The following is a 16,840-nucleotide window of genomic DNA, read 5'->3' as shown; positions in this document are numbered from 1 at the left end:
TTTGCGATTGGGGAGGCGGATTATCGTTGTGAAGTACTGTACTACTCACGAAGTACTGTACACGATGTTTTCAACCCACGAGTCAGAGAGCAAGCTCAACTGACGGCTCCCAAATAAGATATTGTAACGATCTTATCTCTCTTTGTGAAGCTTAAAGTTTGTGACAACGAAGAAAACAATCTGAGATTTAACTAAAATTAGCATCTTTATAAAGCAAACACCTAAATTCATTTCATTATCTCTTCCTTCTCATCTTCAACAGTTGTACCCTGCTGCAATCCAATAAACGTCACATTTGTTGTTAACCATTTGGCTGGGTGTTGCCTCTTCCACCGCATGTACATAAAACCAACTGTTCGTACTAAGCACGTTCCGTATGTAGATAGAAGGACAGCTGTTACTACCACCCATGGTAGCAGTAACAACTGGTATAGATACAAATCCACACTCCGCAAAGTTAATCCGTCTGTACGTGTTCCCTTTATAATACCTCCATCTGTAGTTGTTGTAAATGTCGCCTGTATCAGTGTACCGCGCGACACCAGAACAAGTAATTGCACAGGGTGGGGGACCAGCTACACCGTCAGGAGTATTTAAAATCTTCACCTCACTAAGAGTAGGGTTAGCTAAAACTATCACGACTAACAGAAAACTTAGCAGCTTCATCATAGAAAGGGTTGGGACAATGAGACACGTTGCTAAAGACAAAATTGTTCACCATTCAGAGCTAGTGGTGATTTTAAATGATCGGCTCAACCTATATGTCCCCTCGAACAGTGCTTATTAAATTAAGTGGTAGTAGTAACATGGTTATATTTGACAGATGGCCATTTAAACCGGCTAAATTGACGAATTAGATTGTCAGCACTAAACAGCTGTGGAAATGGAAAATTCTTGATCTGTAATTCTTATTAAATTTCATCCATACATAATTAATAAAACGTAATATATTACCTTTTTTCCGCGAGAACTTGACTGTAAAAGTGCAGTTCCTGGAGTGTAATCTTCATCGCTGTCGTCACAGTCATCACTGTCAGTTTCTTCTGCTAGAATTTCCTCTGGCAGATCCTGAGTAAATGGGCCAGCTTCAGATTGGGGACCAGAACATTGTACCAATGAAGATAGTCCAGTCTGCATCGAGCTATTGGTAGTACGAGGACTGCATTGGACACCTTTGTCATTGTTTGTGTCAGCTGATATCAGGACAGATAGATATCTGTTCGGGATTATTTCAAAGTTGGGTTCTTCGGTGGCTATCAATTCTTGAGATTGTGATGCTTCTCCGACTTTAATGGAGGTACTTATTAGAGAGCAACGGTCAAGTATTCCTTCATTCTCTTCGACTAACTGATCAATATAACCGATGTCTCTCCTTACCCTCTTGCGTCCTGGCTGATCAAAATTTCCGCCATCAATATCGAAGTTTAACTGCAGATGAATCTTGATTTCACCAGTCACCCTATCAGTATTTGGAATTGAATCCGGTTTCAGTCTCACCCACATATTTGTCACCGACTCCGCTCGTTTTGCACTATCGAAGTCGTAAGAATTGAAATCTTCATCTGCAAAGTGCTCCGAACAAATCTGTGTATGCTTAGTTACGTCTTCAGGTCTCCGTCGAATCCGTAATCTCCACTTCATGAAAAGTTCTTTCTTCGTTTCAGGATCAGGTATTTTATAAAATCGTAAAAACTTCCGTCCAGGCCATTTGGATATGAACGGTTGCTTCTTGAATTTAACCTTTGTGTTGTTAGGACAGTTTCCTTCAGCACAGGACACCATAGTCTTTAGCTGTTATCACAGAATTTTTAGTTGATAAACTAAATAGCCATTATTTTATGACTCGTGTATGGTTAGTTTAGTTGGCGCTGATTACTTGTTAATTGATAATATCTTTTTAGCTCGCGTAATTCGACAATTCTTACATTACGAGTATGGATTTTGATCCCGAAACAACAGTTGGAATTGACGATGATTCGGAAAATAGTGAAACGGAAGACTACATGCTAGATTTTGATAGAATAGGAGCAACGAATAACTATCAGGATATTAGCGCCGATCCAAAACTGCCAGCTAGTGATCATAGCAGCGATGATGAGCCGAGTACAGTAGGCTATAATGACTATGACAGTGATGAAGGGGCAGAACATCAACAATCGGATTCAGAAACTCAGAACTGCATTTCAAGACTTGATAAAGATGTCTCGACTTGGTGTACATGCGGTAACTGCAAAACTATGGAATCAGAATTGGAGTGCTACTTTTGCCAGGAGAGCACTATTATTTCCGACTTCCTGCTGTCGAGAAAAGACGCGACGTGTGTAACGGAACTGCCCATTTTCAAGAAAACTGTTGAAGAAAAACATGTTCTTGAACTACAAGGGAGTGGCATACGAACAGTGAGCAGGGACAGTGAGGGCACGATCAAACCGGAGGGGTACAGATTTATCGCATATACGACTTTCCTGCAGATGTGCACCCTACGATTTTGTGGGAAAGGACGACGTTATGTGGTGCCATCCTGTGTGGTTTCACGTATTCGTGCTATGTTTCCATCACCGAATGGAAAATACACAGACTTTGTGCCAGGGTACATTGATTCAAGAATATGAGTTCCGTAAGACGTAGTTCTAAGTCTTAAAGCCCTACTTTAACTTGTCCATATGGCAGCCAACGAAACTTTCTCAATCCACACTTTTTATTCAAATTATTACCTTATATTGATATCATGTGACATTTTATGAAATTTAAAATACTTCATTCTCAATGCTTTGTTCTATCAAATGTGTAGGTAACGGTTCAAACAGCAATTACAAGACAAAAACCAAATAAACAAGAGACTGGCACAATAGAAATCAACGTGCATCTCTCGCCCTGCTCTCACAGCGGGGCGAGACTTGCGTATGATCTAATTTTAGTGTTTAGGTGATATCTTGGGGTGTGAGAGTGCTATGAGTTTCGTTCTTTGGTGTTATTACAGGGGTGAGTGTCCTCCCTAATTTCTAGGAGTGGCTACTCATTACTAACAAGTCAAAATTCTAAATAACTCGTCCTTTAAGTAAAACGTCTGATATTTATGATATTATTATATAGTTATATGCACTAATTAAATTGAGTAGCAGATAATTAAGTCTACTGGGCGAGCTAATTGTTAACTCAGACGTGGAATAATATCTGTTAAATAAGATATTGTAACGATCTTATCTGTCTTCGTTAAGCTTCAAGTTTGTGACAACGAAGAAAACAATCTGAGATTTAACTAAAATTAGCATCTTTAAAAAGCAAACACCTAAATTCATTTCGTTATCTCTTCCTTCTCATCTTCAACAGTTGTACCCTGCTGCAATCCAATAAACGTCACATTTGTTGTTAACCATTTGGCTGGGTGTTGCCTCTTCCACCGAATGTACATAAAACAAACTGTTCGTACTAAACACATTCCGTATGTAGATAGAAGGACACATGTCACTACCACCCATGGTAGCAGTAACAACTGGTATAGATACAAATCCAGACTCTGCAAAGTTTATCCGTCTGTACGCGTTCCTTTTCCATTCTCTCCATCTGTTGTCGGTGTGTCGCGCGACACCAGAACAAGTAATTGCACAGGGTGGGGGACCAGCTACACCGTCAGGAGTATTTAAAAGCTTCAGCTCACTCAGAGTGGGGTTAGCTAAAACTAACAGAAAACTTAGCAGCTTCATCATAAAAATAGTTGGAACACGTTGCTAAAGATAAAATTATTCACTATTCAGAGCTAGTTCCGCTCAGCCTATATGTCCCCTCGAACAGTGCTTATTAAATTAAGTGGTAGTAGTAACATGGTTATATTTGACAGATGGCCATTTAAATTGACGAATTAGATTGTCACCACTGAACAGCTGTGGAAATGGAAAATTCTTGATCTGTAATTCTCATTAAATTTCATTCATACTGATACATTAGTTTGTAATAGTGGAGGAGAACCAGTCACACCATCTCAAGACCTTCAGTTCTCTCTGAGTGGGCATGCTAACATTAATTACGTTGCAGAAGTAAGCTAGATTGTGATTCTTTGCAGATGACCCATTCTTGTGAGCTAAATGGGTTGATCTTACTGTAGGAATTCAACAGCTGCGTTAAGGGGGTCTTCATCAAATTTCTCCCGAAATCTACTTTATAGTTTGTTTTTAATAGAGAAGAGTGACAGACCTCGTTTCTTGTCGATTATTAGAGGTCCAAGATTTAAAAAATCGAAAACAAAATCTTTAAAGGCCTATCCCAAAATTCTAGCTCTAGAGTTCTCTTCTAACTGATCCTAAGAACATATCCTGAAAGTTTGAGGGTGATTGCTCAAAAAATGTAGGAGAAGATAGATTATTAGACTCGATTTTCAGAACGCGATTGAAAATCGCTCGCGCAATACAATTACACATATTGTCGTTATATATATTCACGTAATCAGCCGAGGGGGGGGGGGGGGGGGGGGGGGGGGTTTCCAAATGATTACGCTTGTGTAATTTTGACACAATAGTTACTGTGGTAACCTGTTAGTTTCTGTGGTAACCTGTTAGTTAGTCGCCAGCCAAGAATCGTTGTGGAGCAACGACGAAAAAATAGTTGTATGGTGTAAGGTAAAATTGAAAGAATAAACTATTGATAAAGACAACTTCCAATATCAAATATACGTGACATCCTCACGAAGTATCCCGGCTACTGTAAAATCCCAGAGCAACGGTTTTTCGAAAAAATGCAACGTGTTACTCTGTTAAACGTTAACCGACATTTGTAAGTTACCTTTAAACTAATTACAACACTACAAATCTATTACATTTATTGAGCTTTATTAATTTTTAACGTAATTGTAACGTCTCGTCAGTCGTCCATGACAAAGGCGTGGGCCGAAACGTCGACAACTTGTTAGAAAAAAACTGAGTGGAGACTATCACTTTGCTATCAAAAATATCAATTATTCAATTATTAATGAATATTTAATTGATTATTAATTTATGAATATTAAATTAATAAGTGATAATAATTAATATGCTATGCTAAAGCGAAGAACACAGGAAAAGCTCGACAACCCCCTATTGTATAAAAAGCTCGCTAAAGACCCTACGCAAGACCTACACCAGGAACTATTTGATTTATGGATCGAGGGAAAAAAGAAAAACTTTGTTACACCAAAAGAAGCTAAAGACATCATGGGTATTACCAACAATCTAAACAGTGATGGTACAGTTACTAACAACAAGAGTACTTCTTCCCACTTCAAACCTGGTAAAGCTTATTTCTACCCCACCCTAAAGATCCACAAACTTCAAAAGGAAGACCTTAAACCAGGAGTCGAACCCCCCTTCAGGCTCATCACGGCACTCCAGGATGGAATCACAAAACGCAGTGATGTTTTCCTCGCTAGCCAATACCTGAAGGATCTTGAAAAAGATTTCTGCTCTGACCTTTTGACTGATAGCACTGATGCCCTTCAATGGTTGGATTTCGTGGATAGTGAACATTCCCCAGTACAGAAGAAAGGCTTCAGATCATTTACCTACGACTTTAAGGCCCTCTATGATTCTCTAACACCACCCCTCGTCATAGAGGCCCTGAATTCCGCTATGTCATCATGCAGAGAAGATTGGTCTGAAGATTTCTGCAAATGGCTCACCAAATTGGTGGAATTGAGCCTTCGATCCTCTGCTGGGGTGTTCGATCAAAATTGGTTCATACAGCTCATCGGTATCCCTACGGGTGGATCACTATGTGTCCAAATCGCAAACATAGCAGTCTACTACCTAATGAACAAATGTGTTTATAGTAACCCAGAGCTCATGAATAAGATCGTATCAGCCAGGCGTTACATTGACGACGGAGCAGGTTTGTTTGAGGGAACTACAGATGAGTTCAAAATTTGGATTGCAGATGTTAACAAAGCACTCCTCTCCCATGGCCTAATCATTGATGAATACCAAATAGAAGATCCTGGTAAATACGTATCTTTCCTTGACATAATGTTCACCTTCGATTCCTTAGGATCCCTCCAAACGGATTTGTTCATAAAGCCAACAGACTCTCGTTCATATCTACATTTTAAAAGCTCCCACCCTAACCATATCTATTCCGGTATCGTGTACTCTCAATGCCTAAGACTCAGAAGGATCATCAACTGCCAAGAACGCCTGAAAGAACATCTCAACAACCTCAAAAAAGCCTTCCTTGCCGCATGTTACCCTAGAAAAATGATTGAGAACATCAGTAATAAGGTCCTCAACACAGCAAGATCACTGTCACGCAAAGTTCAGGCTCCTGATGACCAGACATCATTACATCTCCCAATCAGGGTCATATCTACTTATGGTAGTGATGATGATCTGGTGTCTGTGACTAAGAAGTATGAAGAACACCTCTCAAGAACGAGGAGTTTCAGTGAAAGTGACACTGCTGGAACATCCCAAGAGACCTCCTCAACATCCACCACGCCTAGGAAGACAATTTTCAGTTACACAAAGAAAACAGGGCCAAGCCTAAAATCTCGCCTCGTCAAATTGAAAGAACTTGCTTTAGGAGCTCAACATGGCCCAACCAGCAAATGCAATGTGCCAAGATGCAAATGTTGTGAACTTGTCAAAGGCACCCGTGAATTCAAAGTGAACGGCAAGAAGGTTAAAGCTTCCCCTGGAAACTGCCAGAGCTACAACATCATTTATCTGTTCCAATGTAGTGTCTGTGGAAAGGCTTACGTCGGTCGCACAACTCGATCTCTACGGGTTAGGACTGGAGAACATAGGGTCAAATATTATAAACTTTTAAATGGTGATAAGGTAGATGAAACAAGTGATGAATATAGTTTGGGTTTACATTTGTTGGATCATGGTTTTAGACAAAGGGAAGATTTTAACAAAATTTTTAATGTGTCAATTATTGATAATTCTAGTCCTAAAACTTTGGATGTCCGTGAACATAAATATATTCAACTACTCAAGACTTTAAAACCTTTGGGAATTAACACTATAAATCCTTTTGGCCTTCCATTACTCCTAACATCTTAATTTTAACTTTATAACCGTTTTAAGAGTGTTCAGATTTTTAAAGGAATTTTGGGTTTTACTAACTTTTTACAATTTCTAGGGCTTATGTCACTGAAGATGACGCCTTGCAACATGTTTGACGATAGCCTGTAGATTGATAGTTTGATCTCAGTATTTACAACAATTCATCTAGTTTGATTGATTCAAAGGGAAACAAATTCCTCTGTATAATAATTAATAAATACTTAATTAACAATTAACGAATATATAATTAATGAATTAATGATAATTACCTTTGACAAGTAACTGTCGCTGTCAAGGAAGAGATCTGATACGTTCGGAGAAACTTCCACTGTCATCTCACCCCGCAGGTTGGTCACCATCATCTGAGGAAAGGTAATTGAGTAATTAGTTAATCAATTAGAGGATAAAGTTATTTTAATTGATTAATAATTTCATTAAAGAAGCAAAATCATCAACTTTTACAGCTTCTCAGACAATTATTGAAAGATAACTTATCCGTTGTCTTATAACATAAACTAAAGGGCGTGTAATGGCCACTGTTAAGTTTAAGTTTTATGACTCATATTATTAAATGTCTTATATTATTAAACGACTTATATTATTTAAATATTGATTGACCTTAACTCATCAAAGTTTGATGTAGGCTGAGGAAAAACACAGGAGTATTTAGTGTAAACTCTTTACTTGACAGATTACTGATTTAGGGGTCATTCATATGTGTAATGTGAACGACCCCTTATCCACTATCCAAGTATCCAGTTAGGAACAGATTACGGAGGGCAGGCTGCTGTTAGAATAAGACAATGAACAGCTGCTACCACACGAACTGTAACTGATAATACTGGATTAAAGATTAATATGGAACATGGTGGCTCGTATGAAGGGAAGAAGACGTCTATATTTTTTCACCAGCTGCGATTTTTTAAATATAACGAAAAGTTCAATTTCACATTTCATTTTATTTCGTACGATGACAATGATGCATCTGGCACACTCTGATTTATGATTCCATTAAATTTCTATATCATTCGGATCTCAACTTGTCTGTTGCTAATATTTACTTCTTTTGTCTGGTCAGATACCACCTGATTAACTAGTCACTATCTCTCAGGGACAAAAGGATTTCGCGATTATTTTGGCCAAATTTCGCGGTACCGCGAAATTTAACAGGCTATACATTAAACTACACATAAAATTTGTCGCGGAGAATGGGAAATTTCGCGATTTCGTACATGCCGCGAAATCCTTTTGTCCCTGCTATCTCTACACACTCTACCTTTACATATTATGTTCCAAAAACAATGAGCTTATTGTCTTAAGAATTACGTTCATGTATTCCTTGATTCACCAGGTGGATATAAGATCGCTCAAAATCAGTCTAAACAGTTATTCAGTCTGGATAACTTTGTACCTTTTCGGCATCACAAATGTTTTGCTGAACTTATTATTTATTATATACTGTGAAACATACTGCTTCAGATATTCACACAGTAAAGACACTACTCAGTTGTTGTACTTGTATAGCGGATAAAATAGCGGTCCTCAGGACTGCTCTTTTATCTCAAATATATGGAACATTTTGTTATTAAACAATCTGTTTAAGTGTTTATTATTCTTGTAATATGCCCACTGTCCAATACTAGCTTTTTTGTTTTTCATACATCCAGAAGGCTTACATTTTTAGGGTTTTGATGCGGTCAGTTTTGGTTATACGGGGTCGTTTATATATTACGTAATCACTTTTTGGCACATTTTTAACCCCCCTCCCCCCTCCGTAATAATTTTTACACAGAGCTATTGTGTAAAAATTATACTAGCGTAATCATTTGGAAACCCCCCCCCCCCTCCTCCCCCTCGGCTGATAACGTAATATTATGTGAATTGTGAATGACTCCTAAGATTTCAAGAATTCATCTTTTACCTAATCCGGAACTCTCTTTACATAATATTAATAAGTAAATCCTGAAATCAATCAAGATGTTTATATTCATAATTAGATCCTGATTAGAAATTCCCTTCAGCGTCTCTCCAAATTGAGCGGTTACTTTCGATGAGATTTTGGTTCTGTCCACGAATAGACTATGGGAACCGGACACGAGGGCGTACGACACAAGGGCGGTACTTTCTTAAAAGGGTGGACACGAGGGCGAATCACATGAATCACTTTAACATGTATAAACGGGTTTTTTGATGTTCTCAACAGTCTGGTTGAGGTAAAGCTTAGCTCGAAGAATTGGATCTACTCACGTTTAAATTTGAAACAAAACATAGTGATGTCACAAATAATCACCCAGATTTAAGCGAGCCAAACATTGAGAGATTTTCCTTAAATATCTCAGTCAACTCAGCAGCAGATTTTGGGGTTTGGTAACGTGCTTAGACCAATCAAACAATGCCTAGGTGTTCATGTGACAAACTTGGCATTCAAAATATCGCAGTCGCTGACGCTACGGTTACCCGGGTTTAAATCAGGGGTAGTACGTACCAAAACGGGTATTTACTTTGGGTAGACAAATTTCACTGAGGTGTGTTCACTCAATTTCAAACCATCAATCCTCTCAGTTAAACTGTTAAAACGACCATCATTAAGGACGTTTTTTCTTCCGCCTTCGTGTTCATACTAAAATGAATCATGTGATTCGCCCTTTTATCCACCTGCACCCTTTAAGGAAAGTAACGCCCTTGTTTCCTACGCCCTCGTGTCCTCCGCTCTTGCGTCTACCACCTTTGTTTCCTACGCCCTAGTGTCCTCCGCTCTTGCGTCTACCGCCTTTGTTTCCTACGCCCTAGTGTCCTCCGCTCTTGCGTCTACCGCCTTTGTTTCCTACGCCCTCGTGTCCTCCGCTCTTGCGTCTACCACCTTTGTTTCCTACGCCCTCGTGTCCTCCGCTCTTGCGTCTACCGCCTTTGTTTCCTACGCCCTAGTGTCCTCCGCTCTTGCGTCTACCGCCTTTGTTTCCTACGCCCTAGTGTCCTCCGCTCTTGCGTCTACCGCCTTTGTTTCCTACGCCCTAGTGTCCTCCGCTCTTGCGTCTACCGCCTTTGTTTCCTACGCCCTAGTGTCCTCCGCTCTTGCGTCTACCGCCTTTGTTTCCTACGCCCTCGTGTCCTCCGCTCTTGCGTCTACCGCCTTTGTTTCCTACGCCCTCGTGTCCTCCGCTCTTGCGTCTACCGCCTTTGTTTCCTACGCCCTAGTGTCCTCCGCTCTTGTGTCTACCACCTTTGTTTCCTACGCCCTAGTGTCCTCCGCTCTTGCGTCTACCGCCTTTGTTTCCTACGCCCTAGTGTCCTCCGCTCTTGCGTCTACCGCCTTTGTTTCCTACGCCCTAGTGTCCTCCGCTCTTGCGTCTACCGCCTTTGTTTCCTACGCCCTCGTGTCCTCCGCTCTTGCGTCTACCGCCTTTGTTTCCTACGCCCTCGTGTCCTCCGCTCTTGCGTCTACCGCCTTTGTTTCCTACGCCCTAGTGTCCTCCGCTCTTGCGTCTACCACCTTTGTTTCCTACGCCCTAGTGTCCTCCGCTCTTGCGTCTACCACCTTTGTTTCCTACGCCCTAGTGTCCTCCGCTCTTGCGTCTACCGCCTTTGTTTCCTACGCCCTAGTGTCCTCCGCTCTTGCGTCTACCACCTTTGTTTCCTACGCCCTAGTGTCCTCCGCTCTTGCGTCTACCACCTTTGTTTCCTACGCCCTCGTGTCCTCCGCTCTTGCGTCTACCGCCTTTGTTTCCTACGCCCTAGTGTCCTCCGCTCTTGCGTCTACCGCCTTTGTTTCCTACGCCCTAGTATCCTATACCCGAGGCTATGTGTGGGTTTGCTTTCTTAATTATATACGCTACCTTATTATACCTACTTCGTCGGAAAGGATGGTGGATCACACGGACGCTTTTATCAATAAATAATATATTGAAAGCCAACTTTTCTTTAATATCAGTAAATTATTGGGCCAGCAGCCGTCCGGACTCCATCGTCCCAATATGAATAATTAGTACACAATATATTCAGACCTAGTTCTCATTAGAATTAGATGTATTCTATAATCAGGCTCTTGATGGCCCCTTGATCTCCATGTTTAATTAACATTCCTCCCTCGTTCAAGACATTTCTTCAATGCAATATAAAATACTATAGTTACATCAGACTAAGGACTACCATGATGGTATGACGTTTGCTATTTGTCATTGATGTGCCATATCGTTTATTATATACATTATATACATAGTATGGTTCATTGCTCCTTTATATTATTCATATTACAGATTGCTCAATAGAGTCACCTGTTTCATAAAGTTGACTATTTAGAAACGGGTAATTTTCCATTTTTGTTCTTGATAATACTACTTAGAGAGTAAAAGTCAAATGTTTAGGTTTTTCTTTGTAGTATATTTGGATAGGAGTGCCACACTGCTAGCAAACAGCCTAGAATCAGAATTATGTTATGTTGTATAATTAAGAAGTTTTGGTAAGACAATAGTGTATTTAGTTTATAACGCTCATTCTAGAAAAGTGAGCCGGTCAAGGATATGCGGATAACTTGGCACGCGTACGATTATTAGCAGATAGATACCACGTATTAGTTAATGTTGTTTGCTTTGTTATTTGTTTGAATGTGGCGGTAAATAATATTGTTTTTGGAACAGCCTCTCCTTTCACTTCACTTTATTTTGACTAACCAACCTCGAACTCCAGGGCACAATATCATGTTTACAGTGGATGGGACGAATATAACAAATATATCTGATATTCTTGAGACTCCGGGATACGCCCTCACCTCAACAACAAGGCCCATACTTCTCCTCTACAATTTACTGGTATTTTAACGTCATGAAGAGTGACTAGTTTATAGCTTTATAGTGCAGCAATTAAGAGCTGCTGTTTTTAAGAAATCGTCGGTAAGGTCAGCCAATCAAAATAGAAAAACATTCATTACCAGACCACGTTTAACCGTTTTTAATTCTACAGTAAACATAAGTTAAGTAAAGTATGTTCCGATTTCCTAGCGTTTCAAGTGGAAACACCGTTATGCCATCTATTTAAATTACAACTGCAAATCTCGACAGCCAATTCTAAATCGTTGCACTATAGCCACAATTCAACCTTCTAATCATTTCATTCGCTTGTTTGTTTTGTTTTCGCTAATTATGTTTTGCCGATCAGCTGCACGCCAATATCTCCTGTTGTCATGTATAATTATTCAATTTCATATCAAGCATAACAACCAATGTTCTCAACTTTCTGGCAAAGTCGTATTAATATTGGATACAGTATAGTCGATCGCCATCGACTATTTAGAATTTGGAGAGTGGTGAAGATCTTCCAGATCCAAACAACATGATTAATTTATAACAACATTGTCTTTAATGAGACACAAAAGAAGCAAATTTGATAAAGTGTTCTACAAACCCCACAGGTAGTGATAGTGGGAGTGGTAGGGAACTCTGCAGTCCTGTACCTGTCCCTGGTACACAAGGCTCTGAAACTAGACCCTAACACTAACCCCACAGGTAGTGATAGTGGGAGTGGTAGGGAACTCTGCAGTCCTGTACCTGTCCCTGGTACACAAGGCTCTGAAACTAGACTCTAACACTAACCCCACAGGTAGTGATAGTGGGAGTGGTAGGGAACTCTGCAGTACTGTACCTGTCCCTGGTACACAAGGCTCTGAAACTAAACTCTAACACTAACCCCACAGGTAGTGATAGTGGGAGTGGCAGGGAACTCTGCAGTCCTGTACCTGTCCCTGGTACACAAGGCTCTGAAACTAGACTCTAACACTAACCCCACAGGTAGTGATAGTGGGAGTGGCAGGGAACTCTGCAGTCCTGTACCTGTCCCTGGTACACAAGGCTCTGAAACTAGACTCTAACACTAACCCCACAGGTAGTGATAGTGGGAGTGGCAGGGAACTCTGCAGTCCTGTGCTGTACCTGTCCCTGGTACACAAGGCTCTGAAACTAGACTCTAACACTAACCCCACAGGTAGTGATAGTGGGAGTGGCAGGGAACTCTGCAGTCCTGTACCTGTCCCTGGTACACAAGGCTCTGAAACTAGACTCTAACACTAACCCCACAGGTAGTGATAGTGGGAGTGGTAGGGAACTCTGCAGTCCTGTACCTGTCCCTGGTACACAAGGCTCTGAAACTAGACTCTAACACTAACCCCACAGGTAGTGATAGTGGGAGTGGTAGGGAACTCTGCAGTCCTGTACCTGTCCCTGGTACACAAGGCTCTGAAACTAGACTCTAACATTAACCCCACAGGTAGTGATAGTGGGAGTGGTAGGGAACTCTGCAGTCCTGTACCTGTCCCTGGTACACAAGGCTCTGAAACTAGACTCTAACACTAACCCCACAGGTAGTGATAGTGGGAGTGGTAGGGAACTCTGCAGTCCTGTACCTGTCCCTGGTACACAAGGCTCTGAAACTAGACTCTAACACTAACCCCACAGGTAGTGATAGTGGGAGTGGTAGGGAACTCTGCAGTACTGTACCTGTCCCTGGTACACAAGGCTCTGAAACTAGACTCTAACACTAACCCCACAGGTAGTGATAGTGGGAGTGGTAGGGAACTCTGCAGTCCTGTACCTGTCCCTGGTACACAAGGCTCTGAAACTAGACTCTAACATTAACCCCACAGGTAGTGATAGTGGGAGTGGTAGGGAACTCTGCAGTCCTATACCTGTCCCTGGTACACAAGGCTCTGAAACTAGACTCTAACACTAACCCCACAGGTAGTGATAGTGGGAGTGGTAGGGAACTCTGCAGTCCTGTACCTGTCCCTGGTACACAAGGCTCTGAAACTAGACTCTAACACTAACCCCACAGGTAGTGATAGTGGGAGTGGTAGGGAACTCTGCAGTCCTGTACCTGTCCCTGGTACACAAGGCTCTGAAACTAGACCCTAACACTAACCCCACAGGTAGTGATAGTGGGAGTGGTAGGGAACTCTGCAGTCCTGTACCTGTCCCTGGTACACAAGGCTCTGAAACTAGACTCTAAAACTAACCCCACAGGTAGTGATAGTGGGAGTGGTAGGGAACTCTGCAGTCCTGTACCTGTCCCTGGTACACAAGGCTCTGAAACTAAACTCTAACACTAACCCCACAGGTAGTGATAGTGGGAGTGGTAGGGAACTCTGCAGTCCTGTACCTGTCCCTGGTACACAAGGCTCTGAAACTAGACCCTAACACTAACCCCACAGGTCGTGATAGTGGGAGTGGTAGGGAACTCTGCAGTCCTGTACCTGTCCCTGGTACACAAGGCTCTGAAACTAGACTCTAACACTAACCCCACAGGTAGTGATAGTGGGAGTGGTAGGGAACTCTGCAGTCCTGTACCTGTCCCTGGTACACAAGGCTCTGAAACTAGACTCTAACACTAACCCCACAGGTAGTGATAGTGGGAGTGGTAGGGAACTCTGCAGTCCTATACCTGTCCCTGGTACACAAGGCTCTGAAACTATACTCTAACACTAACCCCACAGGTAGTGATAGTGGGAGTGGTAGGGAACTCTGCAGTCCTATACCTGTCCCTGGTACACAAGGCTCTGAAACTAGACTCTAACACTAACCCCACAGGTAGTGATAGTGGGAGTGGTAGGGAACTCTGCAGTCCTGTACCTGTCCCTGGTACACAAGGCTCTGAAACTAGACTCTAACACTAACCCCACAGGTAGTGATAGTGGGAGTGGTAGGGAACTCTGCAGTCCTGTACCTGTCCCTGGTACACAAGGCTCTGAAACTAGACTCTAACACTAACCCCACAGGTAGTGATAGTGGGAGTGGTAGGGAACTCTGCAGTCCTGTACCTGTCCCTGGTACACAAGGCTCTGAAACTAGACTCTAACACTAACCCCACAGGTAGTGATAGTGGGAGTGGTAGGGAACTCTGCAGTCCTGTACCTGTCCCTGGTACACAAGGCTCTGAAACTAGACTCTAACACTAACCCCACAGGTAGTGATAGTGGGAGTGGTAGGGAACTCTGCAGTCCTGTACCTGTCCCTGGTACACAAGGCTCTGAAACTAGACTCTAACACTAACCCCACAGGTAGTGATAGTGGGAGTGGTAGGGAACTCTGCAGTCCTATACCTGTCCCTGGTACACAAGGCTCTGAAACTAGACTCTAACACTAACCCCACAGGTAGTGATAGTGGGAGTGGTAGGGAACTCTGCAGTCCTGTACCTGTCCCTGGTACACAAGGCTCTGAAACTAGACTCTAACACTAACCCCACAGGTAGTGATAGTGGGAGTGGTAGGGAACTCTGCAGTCCTGTACCTGTCCCTGGTACACAAGGCTCTGAAACTAGACTCTTACACTAACCCCACAGGTAGTGATAGTGGGAGTGGTAGGGAACTCTGCAGTCCTGTACCTGTCCCTAGTACACAAGGCTCTGAAACTAGACTCTAACACTAACCCCACAGGTAGTGATAGTGGGAGTGGTAGGGAACTCTGCAGTCCTATACCTGTCCCTGGTACACAAGGCTCTGAAACTAGACTCTAACACTAACCCCACAGGTAGTGATAGTGGGAGTGGTAGGGAACTCTGCAGTCCTATACCTGTCCCTGGTACACAAGGCTCTGAAACTAGACTCTAACACTAACCCCACAGGTAGTGATAGTGGGAGTGGTAGGGAACTCTGCAGTCCTGTACCTGTCCCTGGTACACAAGGCTCTGAAACTAGACTCTAACACTAACCCCACAGGTAGTGATAGTGGGAGTGGTAGGGAACTCTGCAGTCCTGTACCTGTCCCTGGTACACAAGGCTCTGAAACTAGACTCTAACACTAACCCCACAGGTAGTGATAGTGGGAGTGGTAGGGAACTCTGCAGTCCTGTACCTGTCCCTGGTACACAAGGCTCTGAAACTAGACTCTAACACTAACCCCACAGGTAGTGATAGTGGGAGTGGTAGGGAACTCTGCAGTACTGTACCTGTCCCTGGTACACAAGGCTCTGAAACTAGACTCTAACACTAACCCCACAGGTAGTGATAGTGGGAGTGGTAGGGAACTCTGCAGTACTGTACCTGTCCCTGGTACACAAGGCTCTGAAACTAAACTCTAACACTAACCCCACAGGTAGTGATAGTGGGAGTGGTAGGGAACTCTGCAGTCCTGTACCTGTCACTGGTACACAAGGCTCTGAAACTAGACTCTAACAGTAACCCCACAGGTAGTGATAGTGGGAGTGGTAGGGAACTCTGCAGTCCTGTACCTGTCCCTGGTACACAAGGCTCTGAAACTAGACCCTAACACTAACCCCACAGGTAGTGATAGTGGGAGTGGCAGGGAACTCTGCAGTCCTGTACCTGTCCCTGGTACACAAGGCTCTGAAACTAGACTCTAAAACTAATCCCACAGGTAGTGATAGTGGGAGTGGTAGGGAACTCTGCAGTCCTGTACCTGTCCCTGGTACACAAGGCTCTGAAACTAGACTCTAACACTAACCCCACAGGTAGTGATAGTGGGAGTGGTAGGGAACTCTGCAGTCCTGTACCTGTCCCTGGTACACAAGGCTCTGAAACTAGACCCCATCTCCCTGATGTTTGTACACAACCTAGCAGTGTCCGACATACTGGTCTCCCTCCTTCTCTACCTGCCCATGTTTATTGTGTTGTGCTCTAAGAGATGGGTACTGGGGGAGGTGCTGTGTTTTGGGGTGGCTTTCCTTTTCTTTGTTCCCCTTATCAATGAAGTTCTCACCATTCTCTCCATCACAGGTACAACTGATAAGTGATAACTTTACTTAATGTTGCTAAATGTAGATAGTAGGCTCGTTCATTAAGTAGTTAAGTGTAGTGTGTGTTCCATTG

At 42.5% G+C, this 16,840-nt stretch overlaps 1 protein-coding gene across 2 annotated transcripts in view; it reads left to right on the top strand.

Annotated features, from left to right (window-relative positions):
- The window catches only part of LOC134820261 (glutaredoxin-3-like), a 58,136-nt gene continuing 41,296 nt past the window's right edge, over window positions 1-16,840 (top strand). Inside the window, exon 1 of one of the 2 annotated variants that reach the window (XM_063830494.1) lies at window positions 1-4. The gene's annotated coding sequence lies outside the window, so the exon portion shown is untranslated. Of the gene's footprint in view, window positions 5-4,797; window positions 4,822-16,840 lie in introns of those variants that run through there. The other variant, XM_063830495.1, reaches the window with a different exon arrangement.

The sequence above is a fragment of the Bolinopsis microptera genome, chromosome 8 (genome assembly GCF_026151205.1).
Source record: "Bolinopsis microptera isolate Bmic1 chromosome 8, MBARI_Bmic_1.0, whole genome shotgun sequence".
Taxonomy (NCBI): Eukaryota; Metazoa; Ctenophora; class Tentaculata; order Lobata; family Bolinopsidae; genus Bolinopsis; species Bolinopsis microptera.
This window is presented reverse-complemented; position numbering and strand designations above follow the sequence as displayed.